Source organism: Myodes glareolus, chromosome 5 (assembly GCF_982192425.1).
Source record: "Myodes glareolus chromosome 5, mMyoGla1.1, whole genome shotgun sequence".
Classification (NCBI taxonomy): domain Eukaryota; kingdom Metazoa; phylum Chordata; class Mammalia; order Rodentia; family Cricetidae; genus Myodes; species Myodes glareolus.
In genome coordinates, this window is record NC_142030.1 from 52,865,399 (window position 1) to 52,880,431 (window position 15,033).

Here is a 15,033-nt window from a genome sequence, read left to right on the forward strand (position 1 = left end):
AAGAAAGATTTTATGTTTCGTGTGAATCCAAAAGCATTACCCAGAACCTAAAAGCTCAGTCCATTAAGAAAGGAGACTAGAAAATCTATGATAATGACTATTTTGGCCCATGCTGATACAAGTCATAGGGCTTTGATCCACATAATCAATGTGTTGAGATTGTAACTCTTAAGGAAATACTGACTTTGCAAAGGCAGACAGAATGGGTACTTACAGATACCATGTGTATCTGGGCAAAGGTGAGTAAATCAGCTTCAGCTTGAGTAAAGGGTGCAATGTGTTACTAATTTTAAAAGACTTAGGAATCTGTTGAGGGGATTCGCTCATTGATTTCTAATGGTTCACTTAATTAAATTTTGCATAGGCAGGTAGAGTTTCAGATCTGTGTTCCTACAGACTTGTACATTAACAGACCTTTTGAGACATTTGTATTTACTTCTCTGTTACAGACAGAATGCTTAACTTCCTCCAGGATGAGTTGAAAAATGTAATCCCATGTCCGCTGTGATTTCCATGAGAATAGAACCTCCCAAATGGGACTAGTGCTCCCATTAGGAAGTTGTAAAGCTAGCTCCCTCTCTGCCCTATGAGAATACAGAGAAAACTCCCCTCCATAATCTCCAGCATGGAAGCAGGCCCTCACAAGAACCCAACAATGCTGCCACACGGGGCTGTCTTCCTGTCTAATGTTCAGTACACATACTCTGCCAGACACAGAACAATGTACTCTTGTGTGTTGCTCTTTCACTTCATAGGACATCATGCATCTCAGGCATCTCCATCCCATTTATTTCCTATCCCTTCTTTCATATGCGCCCTCTGCCCTTGCAACCCTCCCAATAAAATAAAGTAAAATAAAATTTAAGAGAAAGAAAACTAAAGGAAAAAAGTCTCATCACGGAAGCTGCAGTGTGACATACTAACACAGTAAACCCTTTTATCCCTATATCTTTATGTGCAAGTGTTCATTGTAAAGAGTCATTGATCTGGTTTGAGGCCTCTTTTTTCTGCTATACTATCATTGTTGGGCCTTCTCTGGGACTCCTCCTAGATATCCCGTTGTTGCCCTGTGTCATGGCCATCCTTCACCTTTGGGTCTGCAAGACTGACTCCTTCATGTGCTCCAGCAGTTCACAGATGGGGTGGATATTGGGGTGGTTCTGGGCCTGGGTAGTTGCAGGGTTAGTCAGCCTGCCAGCTCTCCCCTGTTTTCACTACCAGGGGGAGCTCTCCAACATTGCTCGGGCTAATTCACCCTTTGCAGAGATGAGCAAGGGGTGGAGCCAGTTCTCCTGCATTCACATCCTCAGGGTAGGCTCTCCCACACCTACACCTTCAGGGTCAACTCTACTGAGCTACCAAGGCAAGGTGCAGGGGGCACTCTCTCAAGTGCTGCAGCTGGTAAGGGGAGAGTCAGCTCCCTTGCCCTCCACGGGTGGCAGGGGCAAAGAGTGGAGAGCATCTTTCCCTCACTCTTATCACCACATGACAGACAGGGGGTAGTATTATTTTTAGTTTGGATTATTATAACGTAACTACATCTTCTTCTCCCTTCACCTTCCTTCAGTATCTCCCATATACCCCCTTTCAAATTCATTACCTTTTCTTTCATTGTTGTTTTACACACACACGCACACACACACACACACACACACACACACACACACACGCGCGCACACACACACACGCACACACACATGCACGCACACCATACTTCCTGTTTACTCTATACTATTTCTTATATGTATATGTCTTTAAGGCTTACCATTTGATATTTGATAACTAATTATTGTGCTCTTGCGTGGGGAAGACCATTTCTCTCACTCTCAACATTCCTCAGTTGCCTGTTGTTGTAAGAAGATCACTTGTTGGTTCCTGGCTGCTCAGCCCCAAAATAAACACATAGAAACTATATTATTGTAAACACTGCTTGGCCCATTAGCTCTAGCTTCTTATTGGCTAACTCTTATATATTAATTTAACCTATCTCCATTAATCTTTGTATCGCCACATGACAGGGGTAAATTTCTGTCTGGCTCTAGTGGGGGCTACATGGATTCTCTCTGACTCCACCTCCTTTCTCCCAGTATTTACTTTAGTTTTGCCTGCCTACCTAGGTTATGCCCTTCTATAGGCCCAAAGCAGTTTCTTTATTCATTAATGGCAATCACAGCATGCCCGCATCCCCACATCAGCCTGTACTCCTTTGTTTAGGGTTGAGACCTCATGAACTTACTTCCATCTACTTTGGCAAGTCCATTTGGTGTCCTCCTGGTGTAGGTTGTGTTTAGGAAGCAGTGTTGGTGAGATTTCACTGGTATAGCTTCTTTAACATTTTTATAAGACACAATATCAGGGCAAACTTCCTGACCCAGTGGTGCATACAAGTGGTTCCCTTCTTGTGAACAATACCTAAGCCTTAGAGGCAAAAATAGATACGTTGTTATAGATATAGTTGTGTTATAGCTTTGTCATTTGGGACTGGACTCCACAATTCAATGTTTTGATTAGATTTCTTTAATAATCTTCTTATTTTGTAAAGAGAAGTTTCCTTTCTAAGAAATGAGAACTATACTTAATCTGTGTATTTGGGAAAATGTTTAAAATGTAGTTTAAATGCTGAGTGGCAGTTGGAGGTTCTCCAAGATCCATGACTCACTAGTTCTGGTTAGTTGGATAGGTTTCCAGTCCCAGGCATGATTTCCTTCTTGTTTAGTGAACTGCAAGTCAAATTAGAGAGATATTGTGGTATCTAGAGGTATGTGTGCCACTGCTGTGTCCTAAGAGTTATTATAGCATTCTGGTCCTTGTTGGTACCTCACAACAGTTCTGGATATTGTCTTGTCTAGTAACTTCACACACAAGTAGGCTTTCATTCAATATAAGAAAGATAGCCTCAAACATCTAAAGATTCAGCTGAGTACATGGCATAGACTTTTATTGTTGAATAATTTGTACTAAATAATTTGTTGGATGTATCAACAACCTTAAGTAAATAATGATTTCTTACTCACAAATCTGTAATTGGTGATGAATCTTCATGTAACACCCCAGACTGATGGAGATGCTCTTCCCCTGGCCACGTTGACTTGGTGCAGAGGACAAATCATAGAACCTTGGATGGATCCTTAGAAGAAATATGCTTGTTTACATTGTAAAGAGCAAATAAAACCCCACAGCTAGTCTGGAAATGGGGCATATCGTGTCACTAGATCAGATAGAGGGGCTCCATCTTCTACTTTGAGCCAGAGAAGTGGTTTGAAGGAGAAGATACAACTCATCTCAAGAGATAGAATTAAATGGTAAAAGCTAAGCTTCTGTGTCTCTGTGGTTAAGAAATATCCAGAGAAATCTAGAAACAGCATTTACCATTTATCATATATATAGAGAGGGGGGGAGGAAGAGAGAGAGAGAGAGAGAGAGAGAGAGAGATAGGGTTTTATTGCTGTGAAGAGACACCATGACCAGGACAACTCTTATAATGGAAAACATTTAATTAGGGCTGGCTTACAGCTCAGAGAATTAGTCCATTATTGTCATGGCAGGAAGCAACATGGCATGCAAGCAGACACGGTATTGGAGGGTTAGCTGAGAGTTCTACATCTGAATCCACAGTCAGCAAGAAGTGACAGTGGCACACAGGCCAGGCTTGAGCTTCTGAGACCTCAAAGTCCACCCCGTCATACTACCTCCTCCAACAAAGCCACAGCTACTCCAACAAAAACACACTACCTAATAGTGCCTCTCCCTGTGGACCTCTGGGGGCCATTTTCATGCAAACCACCACATACTGGATGCACATGTGCCTATGTGTGGACATGTGGAGGTTTGGTGTCCTATGTCATCCCCCTCGGCCCTGTTCCCTGGAGTCAAGGTCCCTCACTAAGCCTAGAATTTGCTGTTTCAGCCATGGAGGCTCAGCAGTCCTTCTCTCAGAATCTCCCACAGGGCTAGCGCATGTGAACGGACGTGCACAGCATTTGACAAGAGTGCTGGAGATTTAACTTGTGCACCTGCGGTTAGGCAGCAAACACTCTTACCCTCTGAACTATCTCCCCAGACATAGTACTGGACTGACAGGCTTGTATGTGAGTACGCCCAGCTTTTTACATCAGTGCCAGGAATCCTACTCAGGTCCTTACCTGAGCACAGGTAATGCCCTGAGCCACTGTCCTAGCCGTTCTTACACTGATTACTAAGACTATTCAGCACGTGGTGTGTTCAGGGGTTGCAGTTCTCTGAGGCCATTGTTACTGATGCGAAAAACAAGTTCCCTGAATAATGTGAGGAGATGAGATGAGAGAGAGAGAGAGAGAGAGAGAGAATGTGTGTATTGTGTGGTATGTGTGTATGGTGTGATATATGGTGTGTATGCATGTGGTGTATGAGTGGTGATGTGTGTGTGTGTGTGTGTGTGTGTGTGTGTGTGTGTGTGTGTGTGTGGTAGCTGTGTATGTAGTGTGTGGGGATGAGATGCCATGCTGTAGGTGAGTGCATTCTGAAGCTTTAACCAGTGCCCAGGGGTTCAGGCTCTGGAGTCAGAGTGTTGGTGTCTCTTCTGAATTCATTGCCTCTTCGGTTTGTAAAGCTGTTTGTGCTTTGCTCATCACCATGACAGAAGAGCTCACAGAACAACTGAAGGGAAGCTGGACTTAATTAGGCCTTTAGTTTCAGAGCGATTTGAGCTCATCACAGCATGGAAGGCATGGTGATGGGTACAGCTCTATCTATAGCTACAGAAGCATGAAGTGGCTGCTGCTTCACATGGCAGAAGACAGGAAGTGGCTTGGGCTGGACTCAGAAAGAGCATTTTTCCGAGACCTGCCCATTTTGACTCACTTCTTCCAGCAAAACCTCCTCTCTTAAAGTCCCTATAGCTTTTAGAATACTGTCACAATCCAGGGTTAAGGGTTTACAGTGTGAGCCTCTAAGGGACTTTTCATTCTCAAATCATAAACTGCTTCATCTTTCCAAGTCTTAGTGTCTTCATCCATCACAGGATAACAGTCTAGGGTAGTGTCCCTGAAGGCTTCCGGAGATAGCCCTCAGAAGTCATTTATAGAAAAGAGCATCAGTGATTGTCATCCCGTGGACACTATCATAGGACGCTGCTGATAAGAATAATGATGCATCACTAGCAACTTGTGTCAACAATACTCTAATCTAAGTAGGTAGTAGCATTTGTCGAGCGCCTTTCATATGCCAGGCATACAATTCAACTACATTTTCTGAAGAACCCAAACAAATAGGTGGGCTATATTGCCCACCTGTTTTATAGAGGAACTAATGCAGGTGTAGAGGAAATTGTCTGCTAAGTCACCTAGTTAGGAAAAGACATGGTGGGTCCGCATCCCTTAAAGTTACACATTACTCTTCTTGTGATGAAACACAATAGTTCTATAATTGTAATAGTTATAATGTGTGTGTGTATGTGTGTGTGTGTGTGTGTGTGTGTGTGTGTGTGTTGCATAATAGACCTATAATAGTGGGTTCAGCAGATCAGATATTTAGGAGGGTGATTCCAAATGCCAGTGCCTGTCTCTGCCTTACTGTCACAGTTTGGGAGAGAGGCACATTATTCTGAGACTATCACTCTTGAGTATACATTTTGTGTAAATCACCCAGGGAACTAATAACCCAATTATAAAGGTTGGCTGCTCTACACACTCTAAACCCCCCAGATCCCTTAGCTGTGAGTCAGTTTTGAGAGTATCTCTACGGCTATGCAGAAGGCGCTGCTCAGAGGCCTGCTGGGATGTCTGGACCCACTGTGGTCAACCTGATCTCCGATAATGAGGAAATTTGTGTCTGTAGAAAGAAAATGCCACATTTGGTGCGCAGATTGGAAAAGAGTAGGTAGGGTGTTGTGTTTATACGTGCTGATTAATTTACTTTTGCTTTGATTTTTGCCTGTCAGGCAGAAAAATCCCAGAAATGTTTCCAACAATCTCCTTCTGAATTAAAATATAAAATCTTCAGGAGGTAGTTTTGACACAGCACATTTCCGAGTCCCTAAACAGGGGGTCCATTGCACATCTATTTAACAATGTCTATTTTTCTTACTACCTCAGAACATTCCCCTGGAAGTCATCCATTTATTGCCATTTTAAAATTTTGCAATTTTAGAGGAAAATTTCCTTCGGAACTCCTGCCTGCTTTGGAATTTGGGTGACACTGTTGATTTTATAATGCTTCTCCAGAGACACAGCTACAGAAATACATGTTTGTAGTTTAACCTGTGTGTCAACATTGAGCTTCTGCTTACTCTGACCATACTGGCAATCATCATCATCATTATTAATTAATAATTATTAATTATTAATTAATTATTAACCCAAATAATCTATTCTATTTTGGACACTGCCCTCCATTTATCCCAGGAACATACTGCATGAGTCTATTGCTGTTGATATACAATGTGTGAAAAAAAAAATCACTGCCCTCCAGGGCCACACCCATTTCAAAGCAGCAGTACCTTGTGGGAGACAATTCTGGTACCTGTATATGCAGCCTCCTTTTTGTGGCTGCAACCAGAAGCAAAAACAAACAAACAAACAAAACCTGGACAGTTATGTGCTGACTCCAACATGCCTTGGCCCTTAATGTAGTATTTTTCTTCAGCATCCCTCAGTCAAAACTGGCCACAGTGAACTCACTTATCTTTCAGGACACTGGGAGTGGGAAAGAGTACGTGGTGTTTCCTGAATTATAAGCATTTCTTCTGTATTACCTACTCAACTTACTTGGCAAGGAAGGTGGAGCCGGGCAGATCATGGATGCCACAAGTGTGGTAGCTGAGGCAGCATGGAAGGAGGAAGGGAGGAGGAGGGAGGAGAGAAGGGGGGAAGAAAAGGAGGGAGGGAGGGAAGAAGGGAGGGAAGGAGGGAGGAGGGAAGGAAGGGAACGAGGGAGGAGGGAAGGAAAGACAAAGGGAGAGAGGGAGGACAAAAAAGAGAGGGAGGGAGGAAGGAAGGAAGGAAGGAAGGACAGACGGATGGACTAAGGGAGGGAGGGAGAAAAAAAGAACAAAGGAATGGAGGGAAGAAGAAAGGGATGGAGGGAGGAAGGGACAGAGGGAGGGAGGGATGGAGAGAGGGAGGAAGGAAGGGAGGAAGCAGGGATCTTTTGGCTGGTGTTTACCTGTTTTCGCCTATAGATCTGTTTTAAACAAACAAAAAGCAGTGTGTGTGTGTGTGTGTGTGTGTGTGTGTGTGTGTGTGTGTGTGCGCGCGCGCACGCGCCTGCATGTGCATACCATTGAACATCCTGAGAATCAAACTATGCCATCAGGCTTGGTCACAACCTGCTGACCCACCTGCTTGAAGCCACCTGAACTGATGAAGAGAGACTCTGTCTCAAAGGACAAAAAGAAAGTGCAGTATTTAACAAGAGGCTTGCTTCTGCCTTATACTGGTTTTTCAGTGACTCACACATTACTTTCCTTAGACCAGAGCATGGAGTCCATGTGATCATGTCCTGGGTAGCTTTTGTTGGGGAAGTTAGCATCTCTCTGTGAGGAAATGGAAACCTGAGGCCAGCATACTTGGTTATCTGCGGGTACAGGTTCTTGGCTAGGATACTGTTGCTTCCGAGGATAAAGAAAGATGTCAGTGAATAAGAGATACATCAAATGTATCTGAGGGTTGTAGCCAAAACCCAAAATGTATTGATTTCTTAGAAGTTACTGAAGCAACACAAAAAGTTTCTGTATTTCCAGACTTATTTATGGTACATGCCTGAGGGCAATTTCTTCAATCCTGGAGAAAAAGGAAAAAAAAAATTTACTCGTCAGTTTTATGTTTTTGATGGCTAAATTTTAAAATCTTTGAATATAGAATAAAACATCAAAATCTGAGAGGAGGTATGCTTCAAAACAAGATATCAAATGGAACAATCTTGTGTTAAATACCAAAGAATTGTTTCTATTTCTGTCCTTTTTATAGAGTTGAGCACTTGTGTTATTCTGCTGTGCTGCCAGTGTGTGGCTTTTCATTTTAATTTTAGGAAAGATCAAAAGGGATCCTTACGTAAGTCTCTTGAAATGGAAGGGAGATGGCTCGCTAAGTGCTTCTTTAATGTGGGGTGTGACAGTCGCTTCCAGATGAACAGCTTCTGATCAAATGTCAATTCTGCAGAGACTGATGGATTCAAATGATAAAAGCTCAGGGCAGGATGGAGGTGAGTGATGGAGAACACTCCACCGTGCATTCCTTTAAAGAAAACTTATAAATGCTACCTGGTTAATTGTATTTATCAGGGAAACTGAACTCTTCAGAAAACAGAAAGTTATCAATCGAGCATTGTGCAAGTTTGAATATAAACACTGCACCAGCAATTCCTGTATAGGAGTTTTTTTTTTTCTTTCTTGTCTATGCATTGGTTCTTCATCTGAAAAATAAAGACTGTGCAGAATCCATAGTTGGGTGAGAAAATAGTTATAAAACACTTAACTCCAGCTATCCTTACCAAGGGCATTGTGTGAACATCTTTATTCATCTACATAATACATGTGCACCCAGGAGGACAAAATGTGATGCCATGTTAATGACATCTGTTGGTGCCCAGTACTTTGTATCCAGGAGACAAACAACAATTATGGTTGATACTTTGTCATAGAAATGTCTGTTACTTTTGCCATCTCTGACTTGAGATGCCATCCTCCCTGTTACTCTCATTCAATCCATCATTCGCCTATCACGGTTGAATAACTGATAGATTAGTGAAAAGAAAGCAAACATCTCTTTCTGTAGCCCATTTGTTACCCAAAATATGAGGATAAATTAGCGGAGATAGTCTGATGTCAAGGGATCCCTCCACATCTGCGATCCTGAGCGGGAATGGGTAATTATTGGCACTCTGTATCATGGGCTTTACAAAGCCTGGAGTCGAGGTCAGAGGCACTGAGTCAATACCAGTGTACAGGTATGGTAGTGATAGACACAGAAAGAACCCTTGGCAGCTGAGTTTTACCTTAAAGTGTGTCTCTCTTTAATTGTGTAAAAGGACTTTGATATCCATTGAGCAAGGCCCAAAGAAAGGAAAAGGTAGGTTGATCGTTTGCAAAGTAGATCCTTTGTCCTGTGTCTCCTAGTGTCTTATAGACAAATCCTTACTGAAGCCATAAGGCTTTCTAGAAACGTCGAGGGATTTGAATAGTTACAGTGAGGAGAGGGGACCCCAGTGGCTATTGGTGGGCAATGACCATCCATACCAGACACCCTGCAACTTATCCAGGAAGCACACAGAGAACTGTCTCTCCCTCAGTGCCAATTAGGAAAGAGAAACCTTCTGAGTATTAAGTACAGACAGAAAAGGGGCCTAAGACTCAATAAAATGCAGCAATAATTCTGCCCATGGCCTTAAAAGCATCAGTGAATACACAGAGATCCTAGCCTTGAAGAAGCTTTCGTTCTTCAAACAGCAAAAACGATAGAAAGGAGTAAGTCTGTCACATGTCAGTCCAGGAGCTGACAAACAGAATGATTCAGACAGGAAGAAGATTGCAGAAGTGAAGTCGGTCACAGTTTGCTGTAGGTGATCAGGGTTGAAGACAGTAGTTGAAGAAAATATTAGCAAACTCATTTGTTTGGGATATGGGATGGAGGTATGCAATTAAACTGGAAATAACCACAGGGCTCATCTTTGGGGCGGATGCTCAAAATTGGCAAGTTAAAGTTAGTTGAAACAACTTTCAGCCTTTGAGATTCCTTCTTTAAGCAAGAAAACAGTCCTAGGGACATTATTGCCAGTTATGGATACAGACATACCTGTAACATGGGTTAATGGATGGGTAGCTGAATATAAAATGGCCTTCATACTGGTTATGTGCATCTCAGCATGCTTGCCTAATATGCATTAGACTCTGGGTTGCATCCTCAGCACTCAAAATGACAATCGAAAATCAGTAGGGAATTATCCATGTTTGATATTGGTGGGACTTTGTGAATTGAGGCTACTAGCTTTAGTAAAGAGGGAGAGAGGCTTTCAAAACCTGGTAGAGACAAGATTGGGTGAATTAAATAATTCCTGGAACCCCCCCCAAAACTCAGTCCATTGACATGCAATCCTTTCTCATGCAAGACCCAGTGGTAACCATGTTAATCTTGTTGAGAGTGAGCATCCCTGATATGTAAGATGATGAAGGCTTTACTTAGAATACTTACCCTTAAACTCTATGCATTAGGTGTAGCCTTGCTCTCCTGCAGAAACCAGGAAGCAGATGAATGAGACTGAACACTTTTCTGAGGTTTCACTAGACTGTGAAGCAGTGTAATAATGAAGGGTTGTTCATGGACAAACGTAGTCAGTGTTCTTAGCTTCCCTCTTCTCCGTAGAGGCAAAAGGGAACTAAAATGGCCAACGCTGCGGGAGAATTTATTTCTCCTTCAATCTACAAGAGGACTGGACTGTGCCCCCTAGAAACTCACATCATCTGTGATGATAAATGAACGTGCCATTAACACCCACTGAGGCCCGCAGAAAGTTGTTCTGCCAAAAGAAACATTCCTTTAAAAAAGAACTCTCGAACAGAAAATGACAAGATCTGAAATTAAAGATCAAAGGAGTGAGGTTGATCTTCATAGGAAATCCATCCCGGGGAGAAATATGACCTAAAGCAAACAGGCAGTGCTGGAGCAGCATATACACTATTGAAAAAGCATCAAGCCCTCTGCACAGTGGCAGGAGGGGATGCTCGGGAGGTACTGGTGGGAAGACAGGAGGAAGCCCCAGAGGGAGACTACAGCACTTCAAACAGCAAACCCAGGCAAATAAACAAAACCTTTGCTTTGTTTTATCAAAACACACATAGCACTGTGGATTTCAAAAAGTCCTTTGAAAACCCCTTTGCAGAACTAGCTGGAGAATGCTACCTGCAAGTCTTCCCTAAAGGAAACATAAGCAAAGACTGTAGACGGCATCTAGAAAGAGAAGGGAGCAGAACAAGAGGAAGTGGAGGGGCAGGAGTCATTGAGAAAAGCTGAGGGGGGACAGGGGAGGTGTCAGAGAAAACTGGACATTTAAATTACTTTCAAAACAGTGACTGAAGACATGGAATCTTCTAGTATGGTGTGGGGCTCACTTTTCCATTAAGTGGTAAAAAGCATTTTCACCAAAGCTCAATTAATACTCTTATTTTGGAGAATTGTAGAAAGAATGTTCGGTAGTTTCTGCCAACCCCTCCCCTCCCCTCCCCAGTTGTGTTTTCGGGAGTTTTACTAACTTGCAGTCTAAAAGTATGAGATAGAAAGTTCCAGAAATGAGTGATTTATTATGTTTTAAATTGCACACAAGGCTGAGGACCCTCTTCACTCCGTCCCAACAACGTGTGAATTATCTGTCTATCAGCTCTCTAATTCTGCTTGCCTGTTGGCTCCTACCTGGTCATCTGGGTTTGTCAGGTAGACTGCATACTGAGGTCCTATGTCCATAGTTTCCATGTTGGGAAATTTCCATCCTCCAAAAGAAGCCCCAAAGCACTTCCTATAAGTAAAAAGTGAAAGTCTGTGACTATTGGGGTGGGAGGGATCTTAGTATGCTAAACCCCACAGTGGGAACAGATCGAACTATCTAACTAGCTATATCTAAAATCTATAAATGAAAGTTCGTCCCAGGTTTGTTTGTGGAGCACAAAACAGGAGACATAAAAGTTTTGGTGCTGTCTGCTTCCAGGCATCCACTGGGGTCTTAGAATGTATTGCGCGATATAAAAAGAGATTACTCTAGTACATTACATAATTCCCCAAATTTATTTGACATGAATAGTGTTGCTTGGCTCTATGGATAATATCAAATAGGTTATCAACTCAGAGGCTGTCTCTAGCAATGCAAAAATATAATTATAACAGGCATGAACCTGCGTGCTTTGTGTTTGGCAGAATTGTGCGAGACTCTGAGCATACACCGCTACTCCAGTCTGCTGAGGTACTCCACAAAGCTGCTCAGCCTGGTACACATCCGACTCCAGGGTCCCTGGCTTTTCTTCAAAGCAATTTCTATTATTTGTGTTTTTGTACCCACCATGTTTTTCCCTTCCCCTCCTTTTTTCTCCCCTCTTCCTGTCTCATTTGTCCATTTCTCTCTCTTCAAATCTATGAAACAACCATTAAGAAATTGCAGTCAAAAGACAGGACTTCTCACTGTGGCTGTATCCCTCATCTTGGCTATATCCTTCGGTGCTTCTTGCTTGGTAAGGTACAGACAGGGCTGGCTGAATAGCCGCAGGGGGCCCGGAACTGGTGAGCCAGATTTGTTTGCACTGCTAGACACTGTAGGAGCTCTAGAGAGGCGGAACTCTGCAAAGCAGGGGCAGCTCCAGCTAGCGTCCCATCTGCTCTGTGGGAAATCATACTGACTTCCCCGGGAGTGGGTGTGAGGAAACCACACAAAGAGGCAAAACTGCAGCTGTCTCTCTGCCAATGGCGGGTGTGGGCTGTTTCCCACAGAAGCCTCTGCAGGAAGTAGCCAATCTCCAGATTATATGCCTGAGCACAACAAAAACCACTTCTAGACATCTATACATCAGTTGCTTCTCGTTTCAAGAATTGTATCCATGCTTATTTTTTTTTTTTTTTTTTTTTTTTGGTCTACCTTCGAGATACTTCTTGTCTTTATCCAGGTCAGTCATTAACTAACAGAACTTTTTGAAATTTTCTCCACCCATTTGCCTTCAGGTTTCTCCTGTATTCCCCCACATGAGCTTGGGGAATTGCCTCAGTCACTGCTTTCTACCTCACGTTAGAAGTGCTTGGATAAGCACTTCTAATGAGCACTGTGTCCAGCTTTTATATGGCTCCTGGAAATTCGAACTTAGCTTCTCCCATTCGCATAGCAGACACTTTAACCACTGAGTCCTCTCCCCAGCCCCTTTGTTCTCAATGGTCAGTTGTATCATAGTATCCCCATAGGATCTCTTTACAGTTGTGCCTCACAGGTGATCTGCACCAAGCAGGACAGAATCTGTGCCACGTGGGGCTGTCAGTATGGAAGGTCTGTTCAACGGAGCAAAACCAAGTGTAGGCAGGTACTCTGTGGGCAGAAGGCATGTAATACCAAGCAGTACCTCTTTGCCTTGCTCATTTCTTTCCTTCTAGTTTTGCATCGGTACAGATAGACAATTAGTAATAAGTAAATAATAAGTAAAATTGAAGCATCCCCTTCACAATGTAACTCCATGTAAATGACAGTCTTCCCAAGTTTTTACAACTATACAGAAAGTTTTCTGGAAAAACATGAGCTAATCTGGAAAGAATACTGTCTCCAAGGAAGGGATTCCATAACTATGTTTCTATTTTAAAATTGAAAAGCCACAAAGGTTCAAGTTTGATCCCTAGAACCCACATAAAAATGGCTTGCTAGTAGCATGTGCCTATCCTATAATCCCAGAACCCAAAAGGAGGAAACACTTCGAACCCTGGGACTTGCCGGCTAGTCAGTGTAGTCTGCTTGATGAGTTCCAAGCCAGTTAGAGACCCCATGGAACTCCTGAGAAACTACACCCAAGGTTGTCCTTTTGCATGCCCATACACATACCTGCACATACATATATATCTTACATACTCACATGTAGGCACACTTGATAGATATGCACATGAGTTTTCCACATAAATATGCAAATAAACTATACAAATTAATCGCCTGAGGAAAAATAGTACATAGATATAATATATAATAGATATATATAATAATAAATAATACTGCAGTGGTAGTGGTCTATGCAAAGCTATGAGAGACACAAACATAGCACCTCAAACAGAAGGTGGGAGATTCACTGTTGCTAAGATAAGGACTTTGCAGAGCTGAATTCGATCCACACCAGTCAGGAACCTACTGACATCACCTTGGAATCTGGGCTGGAGGAAAGGAAAAGCAGAGAACCCAAGATCGTGGTGCTTCCTGCGAGAGAATGGAAGGAAGCTCCAGTGCGCTTGCTGGCAGGCGGCCTAATCCGGAGCCTGTAAGGAAAGAATAGTTCTGTGCTCACCCAGCAAACATATTGTTAACAGAAGCTGTACCCCATACAAGTTCTATGTTTAAGCTATAAAATGCAGCAGGGAAAAAAAAAGAAACACAGCAGATGGGAGTATTTCTACAGTGCTTCAAGTCAACAGAGACAATATTTTAAAAATAACTAGGAGAAACCTCCAGAACATCTATTTATTTGTTTGTTTCACTTTTAAAGTTCATTTTCTTGGTATTGCCGTTTCCACTGACTGACAGAAACTAGTCATTACAATCCATGGGCAGCCCGGAACTAGCGCCCCGTCTACACATGACAGTCTGCTCAGAGCAGAGGCGGTGGGAGCAGGACCTTGCGAATGGGAAAGACTGCTTTATTTCTGGACAGGTGACCAGTTCTGTATAAGGTCAAGCAGGTGAGCTGAAAGTGACCTCACTGACAAAGCCAGCGTCCAGAGAGGCCAGCAGTCTGCCAGATGCTTGACACCCATAGACACTGAGCCCTGCCATATCAGTGGCGATCACAGGAGCGATGAAAAGATAGCCCTTGGGAAGGTTGGGAGGACACAGTCTCGGGAACAAGTGAGTCTTCCCAACAGACTTACTTTTGAGAATTGAAAGACTTTGAGTTGGTCCTATTTTTATCACCAGGACTGCTGATACATATGGTTCATATCCTTCTGACTCTTGCAGGGTGGGTACCATCCCACTTTGTAGCACAGGTGGGACGTTGCTATTTAGCAGGATCTGCAAAGGTAGGAAGCCTTCCATATCAGGGAATTAACCTCACTTAGAAACTGCCAGTTCGAATAGCCACATCATCAAAGGCCGCATATGTCGTGTGGTTGGGAGGGCTGCACAGGCTGAGGGTCTGGATTGAGATGGCTCTGCAGCCTGTGTGGTGGGGAGGGAAGGTCGGCTGATCCATAGTGGATGCCCTGTGTTCTTGAAGCAGAGTAAAGTGTAGGAGATTGTTATTCTGCTTTGAAGTTCTCTGTCTCTCTCTTTGCAGTGGATCAAAGCTTCCTTTTATTTTTTTCTTTATCTTTCCAGAATTCATATAAGCTCTTAATGCAA

The 15,033-nt window shown here is 43.0% G+C and overlaps 1 protein-coding gene across 1 annotated transcript in view; it reads left to right on the forward strand.

Moving 5' to 3' along the window:
• Fhit (fragile histidine triad diadenosine triphosphatase) overlaps positions 1 to 15,033 on the forward strand; it is an 807,644-nt gene that overhangs the window by 693,087 nt on the left and 99,524 nt on the right. The window lies entirely within an intron of this gene.